The sequence below is a fragment of the Thermobia domestica genome, chromosome 15 (genome assembly GCF_964235325.1).
Source record: "Thermobia domestica chromosome 15, izTheDome1.hap1.1, whole genome shotgun sequence".
NCBI classification, from domain to species: domain Eukaryota; kingdom Metazoa; phylum Arthropoda; class Insecta; order Zygentoma; family Lepismatidae; genus Thermobia; species Thermobia domestica.
The window spans coordinates 62,333,441-62,352,149 of NC_137468.1; the positions used below are offsets into that span (position 1 = coordinate 62,333,441).

The following is an 18,709-nucleotide window of genomic DNA, read 5'->3' on the forward strand; positions in this document are numbered from 1 at the left end:
GGTTGATTGTCCTGTGTTGTAAGAGCTCCATATAATAAACATAAGCTTCAGCAATTATTATAGTAGAAAGTAATGGATATATAAAGCCAAGCACTGTATTTTTTGTTTCTGATTTTTTTCTTAAATAACATCGATCGTTTTCGATCATTTTTACAAACCAATTCACTACCAATTTTCCATTTATAGAAAGCCTCCTCCCCCCCATAAAGGGGAATTTAAAAAATCCTAAGACACATTCAGTTTATTTTCAATAAAGAGTTAATACACTGAATTTCAGCTCCGTAAGTTTAGCTGCTTGCGAGATACTCATTGTTTTCCGCAAAAATTCGGATCCTCACTACCTCCGTAGGATATTATGCATTATAATGAAAGCAACATAACATCCCAATTTGGATTAAGGCCTAACTATATACCAAAAGTAATTTCATTTGACTTTGCAATTTGACCGTGATGATCAGGCACATATAGTTACATTCAATTTTTTATAAAATAATTTATGTATTACAGTGATACAAAAATGTATATTTTCCAGTAGTTAGCTGCTCTAAAAACTTACAGGTCTCGAAAGCCAAGTATCATTATAAGTCCTAATGCTATTATTACAATTAAAAATATCAATATCCAAAAGTGCCTGAAGTTCTTTTTTCACTTGGTTAGATATACTCACCACAGGTAATTAGACAGAAACAAATGGAAAAGGAAGGGAATTGAAGGTCTTGAAAGTAAAACGAAGACAAAAATTTACCAGTCTTCAGAAGATACTGTCTACAATGCAGTGAGCAGAGTGGGTTGGTAGATCATACTGAGTCGGTGGGTCGCAGTGGGTCATGCTGGTTGGTGGGTCGCAGTGGGTCACGGTGGGTGGTGGGTCACAGTAGGGTCATGATGGGTGGTGGGTCGCAGTGGGTAATGGTGGGTGGTGGGTCACAGTGAGTCACATGTTGACCCACGACCCACTGACCCACTCAGAAAGCTTGACCCACTTGACCCACAGACCCACTCCATTTTTGGACATGACATTATGGCGCTACCTACCGCACCCCTACCTTTTCAGGTCCACTTTTATCCCTGAGTAAGAGTATCAACTCTTAGAAAATAAGTTTTTAAAATGAAAATTATACTTTCATACGAATTAGCTGATTCATTGTTTAGTACATTATCATGTTACTAATGATGTGTGCTTTCTAATGGTATCACATAATGCCACAATCTAAATTTGGTGAAATCAAGAAATGTCCCAGAAAAATATATTTTAGGAGTCTGAGTGACCCTGGCGGGGCCCCATGGAGTAACCTAAACATTATTATATATTTTGAACTATGTGTTTGTTAAGTTTTATTAAAGTACAGTTGATAGTTGTGAAAGTAAAAGTTTTTTCGAAGTATGTTGTGACATTTTGAAGTGTAAGAAATGTACTTAATAAGCTCCTGGTAGAATCCTAATCATCATCGGTTCATAATTCTTACATCATTGTCAAGGTTCGTACATCCTTGTCCTTAGAATAATGCAGACTTTTAAGTGATACCCCTGGTATGTAACTTTCTTGCAAATATTCTTCTTGATGTTCCAGGATTCGATTCTATCTCTTTCTACCCCTCGAGCATACAACGTGCTCATGGATCGTACTACAGAGTCTCTAATTCCCCATTCACGTCACCTTTACGACAGTATTGATACATTGCCATAGCATGGAACGCCTCTTGTTACATAAGTCTCAAACTGTATTGGCCACTATCGATTTCGATAGAGGGTGTGCATCAAGAGCCATATCTCACATGACCCCTTTCCCGCATATTCTTCTTGCACAAAGTCCAACATGGCGGCTTTCCAGATGTCCCCCATGATTCACATTACTCCTATTCAGTGGAGCTCTACATGAGTTCCGCACATCCAACGTTTTACCTCAATCCTGCTACTCGTTTCAAAATCGACATGGCATTTCTAGACACTTTGTACATTCTATCTTCGCACTTTGCGCTCATTTATCTCTCATCCTGTATACGGTCAGCCATTAAATACACTCTTTTTCTCTGTTTCATTTGGCGCTGAATCAGGCCCGTAGCCAGCCCAAAAATTTAGGGGGGCCCGGTAGAAGTTAGGGGGGCCAGACCCAATCATATTATACTTAATCACCATATTATAGTTCATTTGCAAACCTACCGTGAAACTTTTAGTGGGCCAGCCAAAGTTTACGGGGAGCCCGGCCCCCTAGCCCCCCGTGGATACGAGCCTGCGCTGAATCCAGTGCAGCAATCACTTTCAGCAATTGAATTTACCAAATCGAAATGATCCCTTGTAAGGTTATGTAAATACCATCATCATCATCATAGGCATTCTGCTCTTATTGACAGGTCACTCGCCTCAGCAGCTGAGAAGCTTCCATGCTCCAAGGTCCTCCACTAACCTCTTCGTCTTCACGTATGATCTTTCTGATTTTATATAATCCATTCATTATAATCTCCTTCGCTCCCTCCCTCTCTTTCCTGCCACCATACCCTCTAGGACGTCCCTCATGATACAATTTCTTCTTAGGCAATGTCCTAACCAGTGTCTCTTCTTAATAATATCTAAAAGCGTACTTTTCTCCCCCACCATTTTTTAACACTCTCCACCATGTAACACTCTGTCTACAGAAATTCATAAGTCCCTCTCCCCTTTCATTTCTTTCGCCTAAACCATATTTGCCTACGGTGCTACCTTCCTGTTTTTCTCCCACAACTGCATTGAAATATCCTATGTGAATTACGCATGCTCCAATCTTCTCCCTATCTATAATTTATTCTATTTTCTCATAATTTTCGTCTTCTTCTTCAATTGCATGCGAAGTCGTCGGTGCATATGTCTGTATCACTTCAAGATCTTTCGTTTTCTCTTTAAGTCTTAACATCATCACTCTATCATCGATAAATTCTACTTCACTACCTTCTTCTTTAAGCGCTTTCCAATAATTATTCCTACGCCATTATGACCGCCCTTTTCATTACCTGAGTAAAACAATCTATATCCTTCGCTGTTCAATACCCCATTACCTTCCCATCTAACTTCACAAACTTCTGCCAAATCTAGATTATTTTGTTTCATCTAATTTTCCTCTCTGTAACATAGTACGTACGTTCCATGTCCCTATCCTAAACCGTTTGCTCTTCTCTGTCTTCCCCCATTATTACTTTCTCGTCCAATAGTCCTTCCCAAGCCATCCCCCTCCCAGAGATCCGAATGAGGTGATATTACCTCCGGAACTATATTTTGATCTGCGAAAGACCTTGTACATATGTTCTCTTTTTGCTGCCAGCTAACTAGGGAAAAATAGAGTGGTGGTTTCCCGTTGCCTTCCACCCCGCAGTATTCCAGCCGTTAAAGTCACTCTGACCTCGCCTGGTACTAATGTCCAAGTTGTCGTACCAATCGTTATGATTTCCGGCAACTTGGCTACTTGAGAACTGCTGCCTTCTCCGAGAACACTCTTCGTCTGGCTACTCCATTTAGACCAATTCGATAGGTGTGGACCTTCTGGTAGTGAACTACCACTGACATATTCATGTAAATTTCACTGTAGCATGCACCAGTTGAGTGAAAATATCTTCATCAGATCTTGTGTTTGTCAACTGATTTTAAAAGGGACTAGTTTTCTTTTACGTAAGATGTACTTAATATCTCGGAGTGCCCCATGTAGTTGCCTGACATTGGGCCCCCGCCAGGTTTGTCCAGATTGCTAGAGAATATTTTTTTCTGGGAAATTTCTCATATTTTCCCGGATTTCCTCAAAATTGTGGATTGAGAGGTTTTATTATTTAGTATCATTAAAAAAACACAAATTATTTAAAAAATGATAAAGTACTATCTATGAATCCAAAATAATGTTAATTAAGGTAGGCGGTAGTAAAAATCCAAAATGACCTTTAAGCTAGTATTATTTCGAATTTGGAGGATGCAGCACAAAATGTAGGTTCGGATTCGTTTTTAGGAGCTTGAAAGCTATAAGGAAACACCCAAATGTATTATCACTGCAGACCATTGTTATTTAGAAATAATTATCGGGCACCTGGTGCTTGTACGACCAAATCCCTCACAGAAGTTGTGGTTGGTTGCAGACGAGTAGGCGCTCTGTTGACTTTATATTAAGTTGTAGCATTTTTCTTTTTGTTACAAGAGGAGAGAGATTATTGCGTTGCAGAATATAATAAAAATATTGAATACATATTAAGACGTAATAATAATAATAATAATAATAATAATAATAATAATAATAATAATAATAATAATAATAATAATAATAATAATAATCGTAAATGGACTTTTAAAGGCAATATTCTAATAAAATGCCCAAAAAAGGAAAAATCGTGGGATGATTTAGTGTTATTACCTTATTAACAACAACTTTTTTTAATGCACTAAAAAGAAAGAAACATATTGGTAGGATAATCTGACCAGAGTATGTACTTATTTATTAAAATTAAAATATTTTAATTTGATAAATAAGTATATAATCTGGTCAGAAAAAGTATTAATTATTTAAATAATAGTTTCAGAGTCAATATGGATGAAGTTGCATGGTGGGTTAAACTGAAGAAATGAGACAGACTAAAAGCTTTGGGTTGATGCAAACCATTTCCCTAATACCCCCAAAAATAGTTCTTAACTTTAAGAAGAGTGTTGAATGATTTTTGTCTTACGAGGAGAAAACAGACTTTGGTAAATGATTTTCGGGGCCATCTTTCTCGAGGTATTAGTGCACATTAGTGTTAATATTACAAACTGAGAGCGCAATAGTCAGATATAGCGTAGGAAAAGCGCTTTAAAATTTGCGACTCGACGCATATACGATACGACGCGTAAAGTTATCAAGTGACGGCGTGGCAAAGTGAGAAGCATCTATGACTCACGTGTAAAGGGTCTCGGATTCGATTCCTGCTTGAGTCATATTTTCTTTTTGCTTTTATCAATAAAGTAACTATATGTTTATAATGCATAAAGCAATAAAAATGTTCAAATTAGTTGTAAAATCTTTCAATGTTTCATCTTAAATGGCAACAAAATGTAACCTATTCCGTAAATATATTGATACCACTAGTTATATTATGATTACCACAGTCGTTATCTAAAAAATGTTCTTGACGCTTCGTATCTATATCTGTGAATAGTGTGCGAATGAGGGGGAATCCTCTTTAGGAATACTAAATGTTTGCTATAACGAAACGGAATTTCCCTCCACCGTCTTGTAATTCGTACACGGTTCATAGATATAGACACGAAGTGTCAAGAACATCTTTTACATAACGAATCATAATATAACTCGTGATATTAATATATTTACGGAATATGTTACATTTTCTTGCTAGTTAACATGGGACATTGAAAGGTTTTACAGCTGAACATTTCTATTATTATTTTACTGCATTACAAACATGTCTACTTTATTGGTAAGAGCGGGAATCAAACCCGAGATCTTTTACGCGTGAGTCATAAATGCTTCTCACTCTGCCACGCCGCCACTTTATAAGTTCATACGTCGTATCATATATGCAGCGAGTTGGAAACTTTAAGGCTATTTCTGGCTATTGCACTCTTTTAGTTTGTAATATTAACACTTTAAATGTGCACTACTACCTCGCGAAAGAAGGCCTCGGAGTTCATTTATCAAAGTCTGCTTTCTCCTTGTTAGTCCCATTTCTTGATTTTACCCCATCAAAAATTATTTCCTTGTTTTTGGTATATTTTATAAACACATTGTTTCTGCAGGTTTTTCTATTTATTAGTCTCTTGTTTTGCCACTTTTAAGCGCAAAAATTTACGTATGAAATCTAACACGACAGTTGGTGTAATTTTATATTGGAACGATGATTTGCTTTTTCGATATACGTTCTTCCAAATTACTATGTTTGCAGCTAAACTTATTTCCCTCTTTCCTTTGACATCTCAGTCTTGAGGATATCATCAAAAGAACTTGACGAATATTTGCCCAAGTTGACTTCCTCTTAAGTTTTCTAGAATGAAGATGTCTTTCTTTTCTGAGAGAGACCGGATATTGCGTCATTAAATCAGAATTAAGATCTCTTGTTAAACTACATGCGAAAGTTTTCTGAGACTCCTGTAAGAGTACGATGTTGGCAAGTTAGCGAGGCAGAATGTATCAATATTCCTACCTAATTAGAACAAGTTGGTATCAACTTTCCTTATTTCGGTTCAGAAGTCAAGTTCTGACTAATTATTTTGAAGAAATGTAAACTTGCGGGGAAATAAGTTAGTAAAAACTTCTTTTCGTAAGAGCCTGAAGGATTTTTCACCGACTTTGAAAAAGAAAACACCTAAATGAGGTGCAAATGTATGGTGATTTTTTAATTGCTTGTACTTTTAATAAACAACTATAATGAATTGGACCTTTTTCACTTATGAATAGACATTTTGAGTGGAATGGAAGGAGTAAACTTTTCATTTCTTGTAATAGTTCCATTTTCAAAAATTTACATTGTGTGCGATATCGTACTTTGTTCCCAGTCATATACAGGGTGTCTCAAAAGCTCCCTGACATACGGTAACTCAGTTATTATCAGAGATAGAACAAAATGTAAGAGGGAAAACCGTCTCCAAATATGATATTTTCAATCTAAAGTGAAATAATTTTTAAAATCGGATGAGCTGTTTAGGCTGTAAACTCTTTATGCTCCCAATGTTAAATGCAAATGCAACATTGCCATTTACCTGGACCCATAACATAATGAATGAAATTACTGTCTTTTACACTAACTTGTAGATGGCTAGCCCCCATTCACCATACTATTACAAAATTTATCCACCTCCCGTCCCCACTTTCCCTGTCCTGTTAATGGCAACGCTGCATTTTCATTTAGCATTGAGCACACAAATAGTGTATAGCGCAAATGATTCACATATTTAAAAAGAAATATTGAACTTTAGTTTGAAAACATCATATTTGGAGACGCTTTGTTGTAACTCTGGTATTAACAGAGTTACCTTATGTCAGGAGACTTTTGAGACACTCTGTATAGTTTTTTTCGCGCAGATATTTATAGTAATTAAAAGAGACTTCTAGTTTTCCATTCATGTTTGCTTTTAATAAAGTGGTAATGTTCGAAAAGCAGCTTAGTGCCTGCATCCTCAGAGTACATCTAATGTAGAACATTGATAGAAAATTTGAAATTTTGGGTATAACATGTAGAACATTGTTTCAGTGTTAGCATATTTAAGAAAGTAAAATTATTAGAACAAATTGAAATTAATGAAACAATGTGAATATAAAATATGAAATCCACATTCGTACTTTTGCACACACGTCCGCAGCATTTCTATCCGCATTCGTAGATCGTGAAATAACAAATATATACAACTTGTTTATTCTAGAATAATTATGATTTCAAGAATTGTTTCTAACATAACAAAATACTTCCGTCATTGTTTTATAAATACATGATATTGTATCAATAAAATTGAAGATAAATACAGTGCTTTTCTCCTGTAAATGAAGTAACTAAATCAAATGTTTCAAATTCGTGCAGACACAAATTATGAAAATGAAGTAGAGAGTAAAAAACTTAGTATAATTAAATAAGGTCCGTTTAGATGCAGATTTCTAACAAGGAAATCGTCAAATATGTGATACCTTATCTGTCAGTTAACTGAGCATAAAACCACTGCGTATCTTTAAATATCTTTAATCATAAGACATGAGCATCTTTATTCAGAATGCAAAGATGAAATAGAAATAGAAGATCTTTGAGGTCAAATAGTAAGCAACCTGAAAAAAAAATCGCATAAAACCACATTAACACATAAAGTTTTGAATACAAAGAAGAAAATAATGAAACTCTAAAGAAACACATTTTTTCTGCCGTTTTTGCCCCAAAGTATTCGTACATATCAAAAACGTATTAATAATTAATAGTGTTTAGAACCATGACGAAAATTCTTGTTTTTTCAAGAATATGTATAATTTTATCTACAATCTGCACAGAAACTAAGAATGTATGTGCAAGAAGCTATATTGATCTGGATATACGTATTCATGAACATCTACCTAAAACAATCCTGGAATTCCCATGAAGACATTAGGAAAAGCTTGAATGGAATTCGCTCAGTCCTCAGTTTTTAAGCGAAATAAACAGACATTCGTACATGCATTACCCTTTAGAGCTTTATATATTTGAGATAATATATTTTATGGTTTTAACAACACATATTGTGTAACTAGATTTCTCTATTACCAGTTACTCCATATTGGTTCCAGTATTAGCAGATTTTATAGGCTTAGTGGTGGCTTTTAATGAAGCCTTCATATTGGATCCTGTCACAACAACGGCCGCTATAATGAAGTCATATTTAATGCAGCAGTTGTGAGGATGACGCAGACATTGAGTCTAAACAATGAGCCTTGTTTTGTTTTTGTGTTGTCAAATGTACATCTAATATACACAGTCGATAAATATGCAGCTTGAATATCTATGATGTAAATTTATATTCATCCACAATCATTTCCTTTAGAGGTTTTGACTTGGTAACGCAGCGATTGTCATTCACATCTTGTATCTAGTTAAAGAGAAGATATTTGTGTTCCATGTCGTGACTGTCACGTACTCAATCAGACTTATGTAAATGAACTTGTTACGCATGAACAGTGGCGGTATAATTTTTTTTTCAGTGAAGATCGGTAGGTAAGAGTCTTGCCCAGCAATGCATTTTTTAAAAAAAATATTCATATTTTTTATATTTTTTACACTGAAACTATGGAGATTACAAACGTTTTACGTAATTTTTATACAACACATTCTGTACAATTAAAATTTTTGTATTGAGAAGCCAATGTGATACCGTGGGTCAGTGACAGAATGCTCATTGAGGTGCGAAGAATTCTTATTTCGATTCTAGGACATGTGAATTTTTTTTTGGTGGGCATGATCATATTGTGTGTTTTCTACAGGGTCTTCTCTTTACCCTCACCATTTTCATTTCACGAATACTTTTATAATTCTTTCTTCATTTATCATTCGTTTTCTTTATAGCCTACGAAACGTCAAATTCAATCTTAGATTTTAGTTTTCAGTACACTAATTGTGAAATTAGGACTGAAATTAATGTTTTAGTTGCAAAATTTTAGAGAAAAAGTGCGCGCGAGAGACGAAGCTTCTTTAAAACTATCAAATAGTATAAAATAAAGTACAAATTTTGAACAAGCGTATACTATCTAATACTACCTAATAAATAATAGCGTTACAGCTTCTGCATTGTATCTATGCCTTCATCAGACACATTATGAAATACAATTTCTAAGACTACACCTTATATATCTCAGAAAATGTACCCTTTTTTCATTTTTAACAATTTTTAATTGATTACATATGTGTAGCTTTTAATGATACAACTTTTACTTGAAACTTTAACCTTTTAATTAGCACACCTGTGTTATTTTAATGTACAACTTTCACTTTAACCCTTATCCGGGCAACCGGGACCTCCCAGGCCCAGTAGCTTCATTTTTCTAAAATTTCTCAATAACCATACATATTTCGAAGACATAAAATACTGAATTCTTCTATCTTTCGTCGAAGTTAAAATCATGAACATATCGAGTTGGTAAAGCTAATGTTGTTTTTTAAATTTGAAAATCTTTTCCTGACGTAACCGGGGCCTAGGAGGCCCCGTATAACTTTAGTGAAATTCCTGTCAAATATTAGATCAAATTGTCACATAATTATATATTGAACACGTGACTATTGTAACCTTTAGTCGGAACAGTATGCGGCAACATACATTGAATTTTGAGTGTTCTGCACTTAAAATATATACTGGGCCTGACAGGCCCCGGTTGCCCGTTTACGTTACAAAAATGTCTGGACCGGATTTGCTATTCTGCTTGGCTTACAAAAGCGTGACACGAAGTTTCGCTACTTGACAAAAATATATACCGGTACATTCTAGATTACATTCTAGACTAGTCTAAACAGTAAGTGACAATAGGCATTGATTTTGTGTATACTGCACTTAAAATATATACTGGGCCTCACAGGCCCCGGTTGCCCGTTTACGTTACAAAAATGTCTTGCCCGGATAAGGGTTAAAGAGTCTTAAACTCTTAATTGTCTATGTGCTATTCAATACACCTGTGTTACCCCTTCTTTCTTCGATGCTTTATCCAAATCTTTTTTGATACATCATGTATATTTCGTTCACTATTCCAGTTCATAAGTTACTCGCTTTCTTCCTTTCGTATCCATTTCGCTTCCTTCCATTTTCTTACAATGCTTCTTTTCTCTCTTTCCAGCCCCTCTACACCTTCCCAGTCTATTTCATGTGCTGTCTCCTTCACATGTTTATATATATTTCGTTACTATCCCTCCACTCCGAGGTCACATCAGCCCTTTAGGTGAGTCTAGGATTGGAAAAGAAAGCAGCCTGACCTAAGAGAAAGGACCATCTAGCCATTCACCCTGGGGTGCCCGTTCCAAGTTGTCCTAGTAGCAAGCAGAATACATTTGTAAGGAATTTATAACTTAAAAGTTGTTGCTTCTGTTTTAAAACACTCACATTGTCGCAATACCCGTTTAACTTGTATTGCGATAACCCATATTTATCGACTTTTCTCTAGTTTTTGAGTTTTGGCACTTGGACCCATTCTAATTTTATTCAATTGTTCTCTTGTTTCATCTCGTTGACATTACTAAAGAATTAATAGCAGTATGCCGTAAATAAATTAAATTCAGTTTCTTTTTCTTACCTGTCCCTCACATTCTGATAGTGACGCCAGTGCCTTAGATTGACATTGCGTGTGATCCTTCTTCATATTCTTCATTGTGGCCGTCCCTTCTATTCTCCTTGGTCCAGGATACTTCAAACCACACGCACTTAACTTCATTGTTATCCAACAAAGACGTGGCAACATTGCGTTTTTCTTTAACATTGCACGTTATACATTGAAAACTCACACTTTCCAACAACATTGCTCTCTTATCATTTTTTCGTATCTTCAATAGTTACGAGATGGCCTATGTAAACGGACTTATGAGACATCCTCTATAGACCTAGGTGTATATATATATATATATATATATATATATATATATATATATATATATATATATATATATATATATATATATATGGTGTTTCAAAACAACACCGACAACATTTGGGAGGTGATTCCTAACGTGTTGTAAAATTTCCGGAAATTTTGAACCGACTGGTAGAAAAAAGTTTTTTTCCGGTTTCTTTCCGGAAAAATTGGAAAAATTGGGAAAATAACAAAAATCTTTGTATTAGATTAGTTTTACTGGTAACAGGGCTCATAGTGGTCTGGTCTCTTGTAAATAGTTGAAAAATGACCAAAAACACACGAAAAAGTGACCAAAATCTCATCATATCCCTTTTTTCCTTTGTCAATTTCTCCATTACCTCTCTCTTTGTTGTTTTGTTTCATCTTTTCTTTACTTCTTCTTTTTGAGCTTCCTCCTTTTTAGGTTTTCTAAGTATGCTTTGTAGTTACGGTAAGCAGACTTAGCAGATGTAAGAAGCTTCTAGGTGGAACCAGTTCTGGCCTATTTCCGAATTTCTTCATCCCAGACATTATACTTAACTTAGCATTGAGAGTTCTCAAAGCCATGAAATATTCAAATTCATTACCTACTCTTAAGAAGAACATACTAGAAGCATAACACAAGACGAACATGATGAACAACACAAACACAAACACAAACACACACACACACAAAAAAAAAAAAAACGTTGAGTGGAGCGTTAACTATTACGAGAGAAAACTAAAAGACTATTATGATAGAAAAAAGAATACACACAGAAGGGTTCTCAACCCCACCTTGAGAGCTTAAGCATCCACCAACTATCCACTGTGCTTTAGAAAAAATAAAAGCTGAAGTGAGAATAAAGCTGACTGGTTCACATATGGCAGCAAGTACTAAGGCTTTCAGAAGAGTAGTGAGTAACAAGTTTATGCCTTTTTCCATTTATTTTTATAATATTTTTCTTAGAAAACTGCCAATGCAAAACATAAATCACACTAAAAAGTCACTTTACCTCCCCAAAAAGTAACTTTTAGTGACAAATTTGAAAAAAAGTAACTTTTAGTTACCAACTTTAGACCAAGTTGAAAAGTGACTCACTATGAGCTCTGTAATTATGGAACCTTTTTTTTTTTTTCGAACGCGTGAAAAATGTAAATTGAAAAATTTCAATATTGTGAATATTTAAAAAAGGAAGCATTTGAAAATAAAACTGTTGTAATTATTCTTGAAAATTAATCATCTACACTCATTTCCTTTATGTCTTTTAGTCGTTTACTCCTTGTTGAGCATTAATTACAAAACTTTTACAATTGCATACACATCTACCATCATAAAGCGTAGGGATGCGTTCGAGTCGAGTCGAGTCGAGATTTAAGCCTGTCTCGACTCGTCTCGAGAAAATGTTATCTCGACTCGTGTCTCGACTCGAAAATATGTTTCTGTCTCGACTCGTGTCTCGACTCGACAGTCTCTGTCTCGACTCGACTCGAATTCGAGTTGAGACGTCTCGAAATTCGAGTCGAGACAAAATATACGAGTTAAAATATACGCACACATCAGCCAGAATATTATGACTACCTACCTTATTGTCAGTGTGTCCAACTTTGGCACGGATAACAATGGCGACGCGTCTTGGCATGGACGCAATGATCCTTGAAAGGTCACTGGAGAGAGTTGATTGGTACACATAGGCAAGGGCGCCGATTTTTCTGTAAATGTGGGGGGCATTCAGATGCAGAAGACATATATATGAGGATTTTAAGACAAATTGTATTCAAATTATGCCAAATATTGTATATTCATAAATACAATGCGGGGGCTCACATGAGCTTTGGGGGTGCCCGGGCCCCCTCGGCCCCCAGGATCGGCGCCCTTGCACACAGGCATCTAATTCCCGTAAATTCCGGGAAGAGGGGCGATGCGCTCTGAAGTCATGTTCAATCACATCCCATTTGTGTTCGATTAGGTTCAGATCAGGCGAGTTGGGCGGCCAGCACATCACTTGGAACTTGTCCCTGTGTTCCTCGAACCACTCCATCACAATCCTGGCCTTGTGATATGGTGCATTATCTTTTCGAAAAATGCCACTACCGTTGGGAAACATGGTCGTCGTCTGCAAGCAGTGTGTGATACGCCTTGGCCGTCATGGTGTCTCGCTCGAGCTTCACTAGACACATAGATGCTCACGTGAATGTTTTCCGGAGCATAATTAAGCCACCGCCAGCTTGTCTCCGTCCCGCAGTACAGGTGTCAAAGAACTGTTCTCTTGAAACACGACGAATTCGCACCGTCCCATCGTCATGATGAAGAAGGTATCGGGATTCATCAGACAATGCAACGCTCTGCCACTGTGCCAAGGTTTAATAACGATGGTCATGTGTTCATTTCAGTCGTAGTTGCTGATGTCGTGGTGTTAACATTCGCACATAGATGGGACATGGGCTTCGGAGGCCCATCGTTAGGGGTGTTCGGTGCACTGTGTGTTCAAACGCACTTGTACTTTGCCCAGTAATAAAGTATGATGTTAGTTCTGCCACAGTTCGCTGCCTGTCTTGTTTTACCAGTCTGCCCAGCCTATGACGTCCGACATCTGTAATGAGGTGGAGGCGCCCAACCCCTCGACGTTTGGACGTCGTTTTCCCTTGGTTTCGCGACTTGTTGAAGACACTCACCACAGCACTCCTCGAACATCCGACAAGTCCTGCAGTTTCCGAAGTTCTCCTGCCGAGTATGCGGGTCATTACAACCTGCCCTCGGTCAAACTCAGATCGCGCCCCTTCCCTATTCTACACACGGCCAGCACTCTCACTGATACTACATGCACCGTACGCGTGACTGACTAGCAGGCATTCGTCGGCAGGTGACACAGATATCGCCTGGACGGAAATTATATCGATAGTAGGTTGGTAGTCATAATGTTCTGACTGATCAGTACATCTATATATATAAAAGAGAACGCACAAATCCTTTGTTCCCTCATCACGCTAATACGGCTGAACCAATTTCTTTCATTTTTGGGGGGTTATTAGGATTTGGACCCTAGATGGTTTTTATCATATCACTTTAATTTTTAATTACCAGTGTCTTGAGATAATTGACCATTCAAGTGTCCATAACGTACAAATCCTTTGTTAGTTCATCATAGGTAAAAATAAACGTATTTATATGCAACCCGCATGACCGTGTCACTCGGCGGGTTAACATAAATGACAGGCGATATAATGTTAACATTTACTGCAATCTACTATGGTTTTTATCATATCACTTGAAAGCGAAAAAGTAAAAATTATCTAAGTAATAAAGTTTATTGCGTTCCGGGGTGACCGCAGCGAAGCGAGGCGGGTTAACATAAATGACAGGCGATATAATGTTAACATTTACTGCAATCTTCTATGGTTTTTATCATATCACTTGAAAGCGAAAAAGTAAAAATTATCTAAGTAACAAAGTTTATTGCGTTCCGGGGTGACCGCAGCGAAGCGGGGTGAACGCTGCTAGTATTAAATAAATTTAAAATGTAGGAAATTTTCAACATTCTGATTAACTTGCAGGAAATTTCACAATGAAAAGAAGCAACTGACTTGGACAAGACAACGGTTAGTTGATGGGGCAATCTTTTTTTCTGGTCTTTGAGGTGTGAGCTTTGACCATGCCTTGTGAAATTTTGATGTTTGGTGCTCATCAGTCGCGCTTCCATTTTTTTCTAATTGTTCCAGTTCATGATAATTAACAATACATTGCGCAGTTCGAATACATGTTTACGTTTTCATTCAATCCAACTCAAGCCGCTTCAGATACTATAGAGTTGTATTTGTTTACGAAGAATTAATTGCGTATTAGAAATACACCCCAACAAAACATTCTGCGTGCTCATCTGCTGAGTATTCAAGGTTTTAATTACAACCTAAATTGTTAAAATGCGAACGTAAGTTGCATTAGATATCTAAGCAATTCCTAGTCTATGGATAATTCAAGCAATGCTAATTAAGGTCTTTCTAGCAAGCACTTCTGCTGTTCATAAACCTTACGCATTGGAGTAGGAAAAAAAGAAAAGAAAAGAAAGAAAGAAAGAAGTAAAATTGGTAATTTTGCAACCGTGACTCACTCGGGCTCATGCTCTCTATCCTCAATGGAGCTCGCGTTCGCTAATCTCAATGAGGATCACACTAGTCAAGTTTCTCACTAATTCGAGCTTGAGCTTGATATTTACTGTGAAATTCTCTTCAGCCCGATGCTCGATGCGTAATGCCACACGTCCTTTCTTGTTTTTACATTTGTCTCACCATTTCGATTTATACGGGTGGCCGTGGACTTTTCAATTAAGTTTTTGTTTTCATTTTGACCCGCCGCCATTTTGCACAGGGTTGTCGTAGAGAGTCGAGACTTGCTCCATTTTCCTTCATTTTACAACAGATTTCAAACGATGTGCTACTTAACCCCCCTTGCCATTTGGAACTTTTTAGTTGGATCCCGTCTAGGGCCCTGCGGGGAATCCTGAGGCAAACTTTTTACCCCCAAAAAGTGTGGCCTTGAAAATGATGGGATACATGTTCACCGAGTTTTCCATTTACCCAATCGTTTCCGAACAAATGACTCGGTTCAAACTATTCTAGCAGGTAATTTCCTAGCTATGGCTTTTTAAATATCTAGAAATTGGCCATGTTTTTGGCCAATATCACGGGAACGGTGAGCCATAGAGATATGATATTGGTGGTAATCAATCCCTAATAGAATGCTAAACATTTTTGTCCTGATATTAATTGGTGGCCACTGGCCAACTGGCCATTGGCCAAACCACTGGCCAGTTGGACAGTGACTACCGGTTACTATTTGGTACCAAAATGTTTACCATCCTTTTAGATATTGATCAACACCAATATGATCTCTCTATGACTTACGGTTCCCGAGATATGGCTGCTTAAATTTCTGTAAATCGGTCATTTTTTGGCCACTATCTTGCGAACGGTTAGATTAACGCGAAAAATTTAATCATTTTGTCTGATAGTTTTTGATGCTCTATCTAATGCAGTGTACAAAATTGAAAAAATTGCAAATAACAGACAGACGGACAGATAGACACACAGAATAGAGAATTCAGTAACGAACTTTTTTAAGTTCGTTGAATATGTTGTAACTCACGATATCCCACCCGGTGACACGTATAACTTTGGGATTCGTCTAGTTATAACATATCCAATGCGAACACAATTGTCTCGTTCGGATCTCACAAGGGAACCTTCCGAAAATGATAGCTGCAGTGAAAGGTGTGGCCTATGCCAATTGAAAGAGCTGTAACAGAGATGAGCATTCCCAAAAAATTAGCTGCCCATAGCAATAGGCTCAGGAAATATAAGGGGTGGAAGTTCGGGAAACAGCAAGGCTGGACAAGGGGGAAAAGTGCAAATTCCACACACACACAAAAAAAGGGGGGACACGGTAAAATACAATGCTGACAAGTGATGTATAGAAAGAGACTTGCCACAATAGGGAACAAATGAAGGCCACCAGTGGGGTTAACAGTGTTGCCAACTGCAATGAAAAGTACATGTTTTGCAAAGAGCACTATATGAGGTGAGTGCAATATTCAGTGTCAACCTGTCATGTAGAACATAAGATATGGCGTGCCTAATCAGTGGTACAATCTAACAAAAGAAAATAGAAAAAAACAGAAGTACGAAAAATACGGAAAAAACGGAGTTGGCCATAATGCGCCACATTTGATCAGGGGCTGTACATATTAGAATGAACAAAACAAGAAGCACCGAATATGCAGGAAACCGACGTACCTAGAGTCGAAAAGAAAAACGAGTTCCAAAGTTGGCAAGACTGGCCATGGGCATCCAGACAAGTCTAATATAGTTAGGCCACTCGCTTCAGAAAAAGAAAATTCCGGCAACAGGCATCACTCGGAATGCATCAATGTTAGAGTGATTGAGGCAATGTCAAGTCGGGGAACATGAAATGGTTGGGTTGAGCCAACAACCGATAATAGAAATAATGAACATTATGTCATGGTTGGGTCGTATGTGGGAATATGCAGGGTGTCCCATCAAACTTTGTGACCTGAAAGATTTGCGAAACGAACAAAAATGTGACGGATCCAGTTGTCCAGGAATGTACCAATGTCAGGGGGTGATAAAAGTCTGTGAGAAGCAAGTGCCCCCAGGATCCCCAAACATAGGACCCCAGGAGCCAACTTCAAATTTTCAAATGGAAACAGGGACCGAGTGTTACCTCTCTCGATTGATCATGGAATGTGCAACAACATATATAGGAAACATTTGCTATATGAAGCATGTTTTTCAAAATGGCCGCCACAAATATGTGCTGTCTTAACATGGCATCGAACAATGTGATCTCAAATTGCTGCGAAGCGAAAAGAGATGTTGCAAATCCAATTGCACAGGAATGTACTCATGTCGAGGGCCAAGAGAACTTTGTAAGAAGCAAGTCCCCCAGGGCCCCCATCATAAGGCTCAAGGGGGTCAACCGCAACATTTCAAATGGGAACAGGGGCGGATGATATTTCTCTGGATAGATACAACACCGTCTATAAAAAAACATTTGCTATATGAATATGAAACAGATGTCAGGCAAGGACAACTAGCAGTGTTTCCCATATGATCAGACGATGACTTATTTATGGCACGAGCCATAGTAGAAGGCGGCTTAGTTGAAGAAACTACACCCTCTCAGTAATCTAAATTGCACGAAAATTTCCAAAGCAGGTTCATTGACCTGATTACCGCATGTTGCCCACTTTGTCCAAGAGCGGGATGGTTTGTTTCTAACTTTTCTACCGAAAAGCATTTGTCTGGAATGGTGTTTCGGAGACAATAAAATAAAGAAAATATACTAGGCAGAGAGAGAGCAGGGAGGAGGGAGTGTACCAATTATTCTTTCCTCTAAACCAGCGTTTCCCAACCTTTTTCAACTTGCAGCACACTATGGGTGTAACATGGATTCTCGCGGCACACTTATAGATATTATTATTTGTAAATATAAAACACACTGATATTTTTTTTTCTTTGATTACTGATCTCCTTCGCACAGAGAAGAAAGCTCGATCACTGGGTTTTCCTCGTGGTAAATCACTATGCTTATTTTTCATTCTAATTTAAAAGGAGAAAACAACTACAATGAAATGTTGGACTCAGGTTATTAAAAATACGCTTACTCTTTCGAAAACTGTATCCAACCTTTTACTAAGAATCAGGGGTGCCCATCCCCTCCAAAGGTGATGTCGCACTCCCCCCCAAAACTAATAATCTCTTCCCTCCTCAAAACTCAAGTCCTCTAAAAACAATTGCCCAGTGTAGCAGTAGTTTTTATAGTACTAGTAATTGTTATTTTTGTTGTTGTTTTTATTTCCTGTAGTAGTATTATAGAATGCTTGTAGTAGTAGTAGTAGTAGGGGCAGTAGTAATTATAAAAATGACATTACTTTTATTAGTAGTCTTGGTAGTGTACAATACTAAGTATGTTCTATAAGGATATTGAAGGGTATAAAAATAATCTACACACTGTGTATGGCACAGGTATTCTTTTTTTACAATTAGTAGTATTACTTTTTTCTTTACAAAATATTGATATAATTCCCTTGTACATGAAAAGTAAGACGCAAGTTACAAGTTATTGAGTTTGATACCAAAAGAAAATGTTATCCTCGAAATTAGCCTACAAAG

At 37.2% G+C, this 18,709-nt stretch overlaps 1 protein-coding gene across 1 annotated transcript in view; it reads left to right on the forward strand.

Moving 5' to 3' along the window:
- The window catches only part of Camta (Calmodulin-binding transcription activator), a 1,249,189-nt gene that overhangs the window by 248,092 nt on the left and 982,388 nt on the right, over positions 1-18,709 (forward strand). The gene's annotated exons all lie outside the window — the stretch shown is intronic.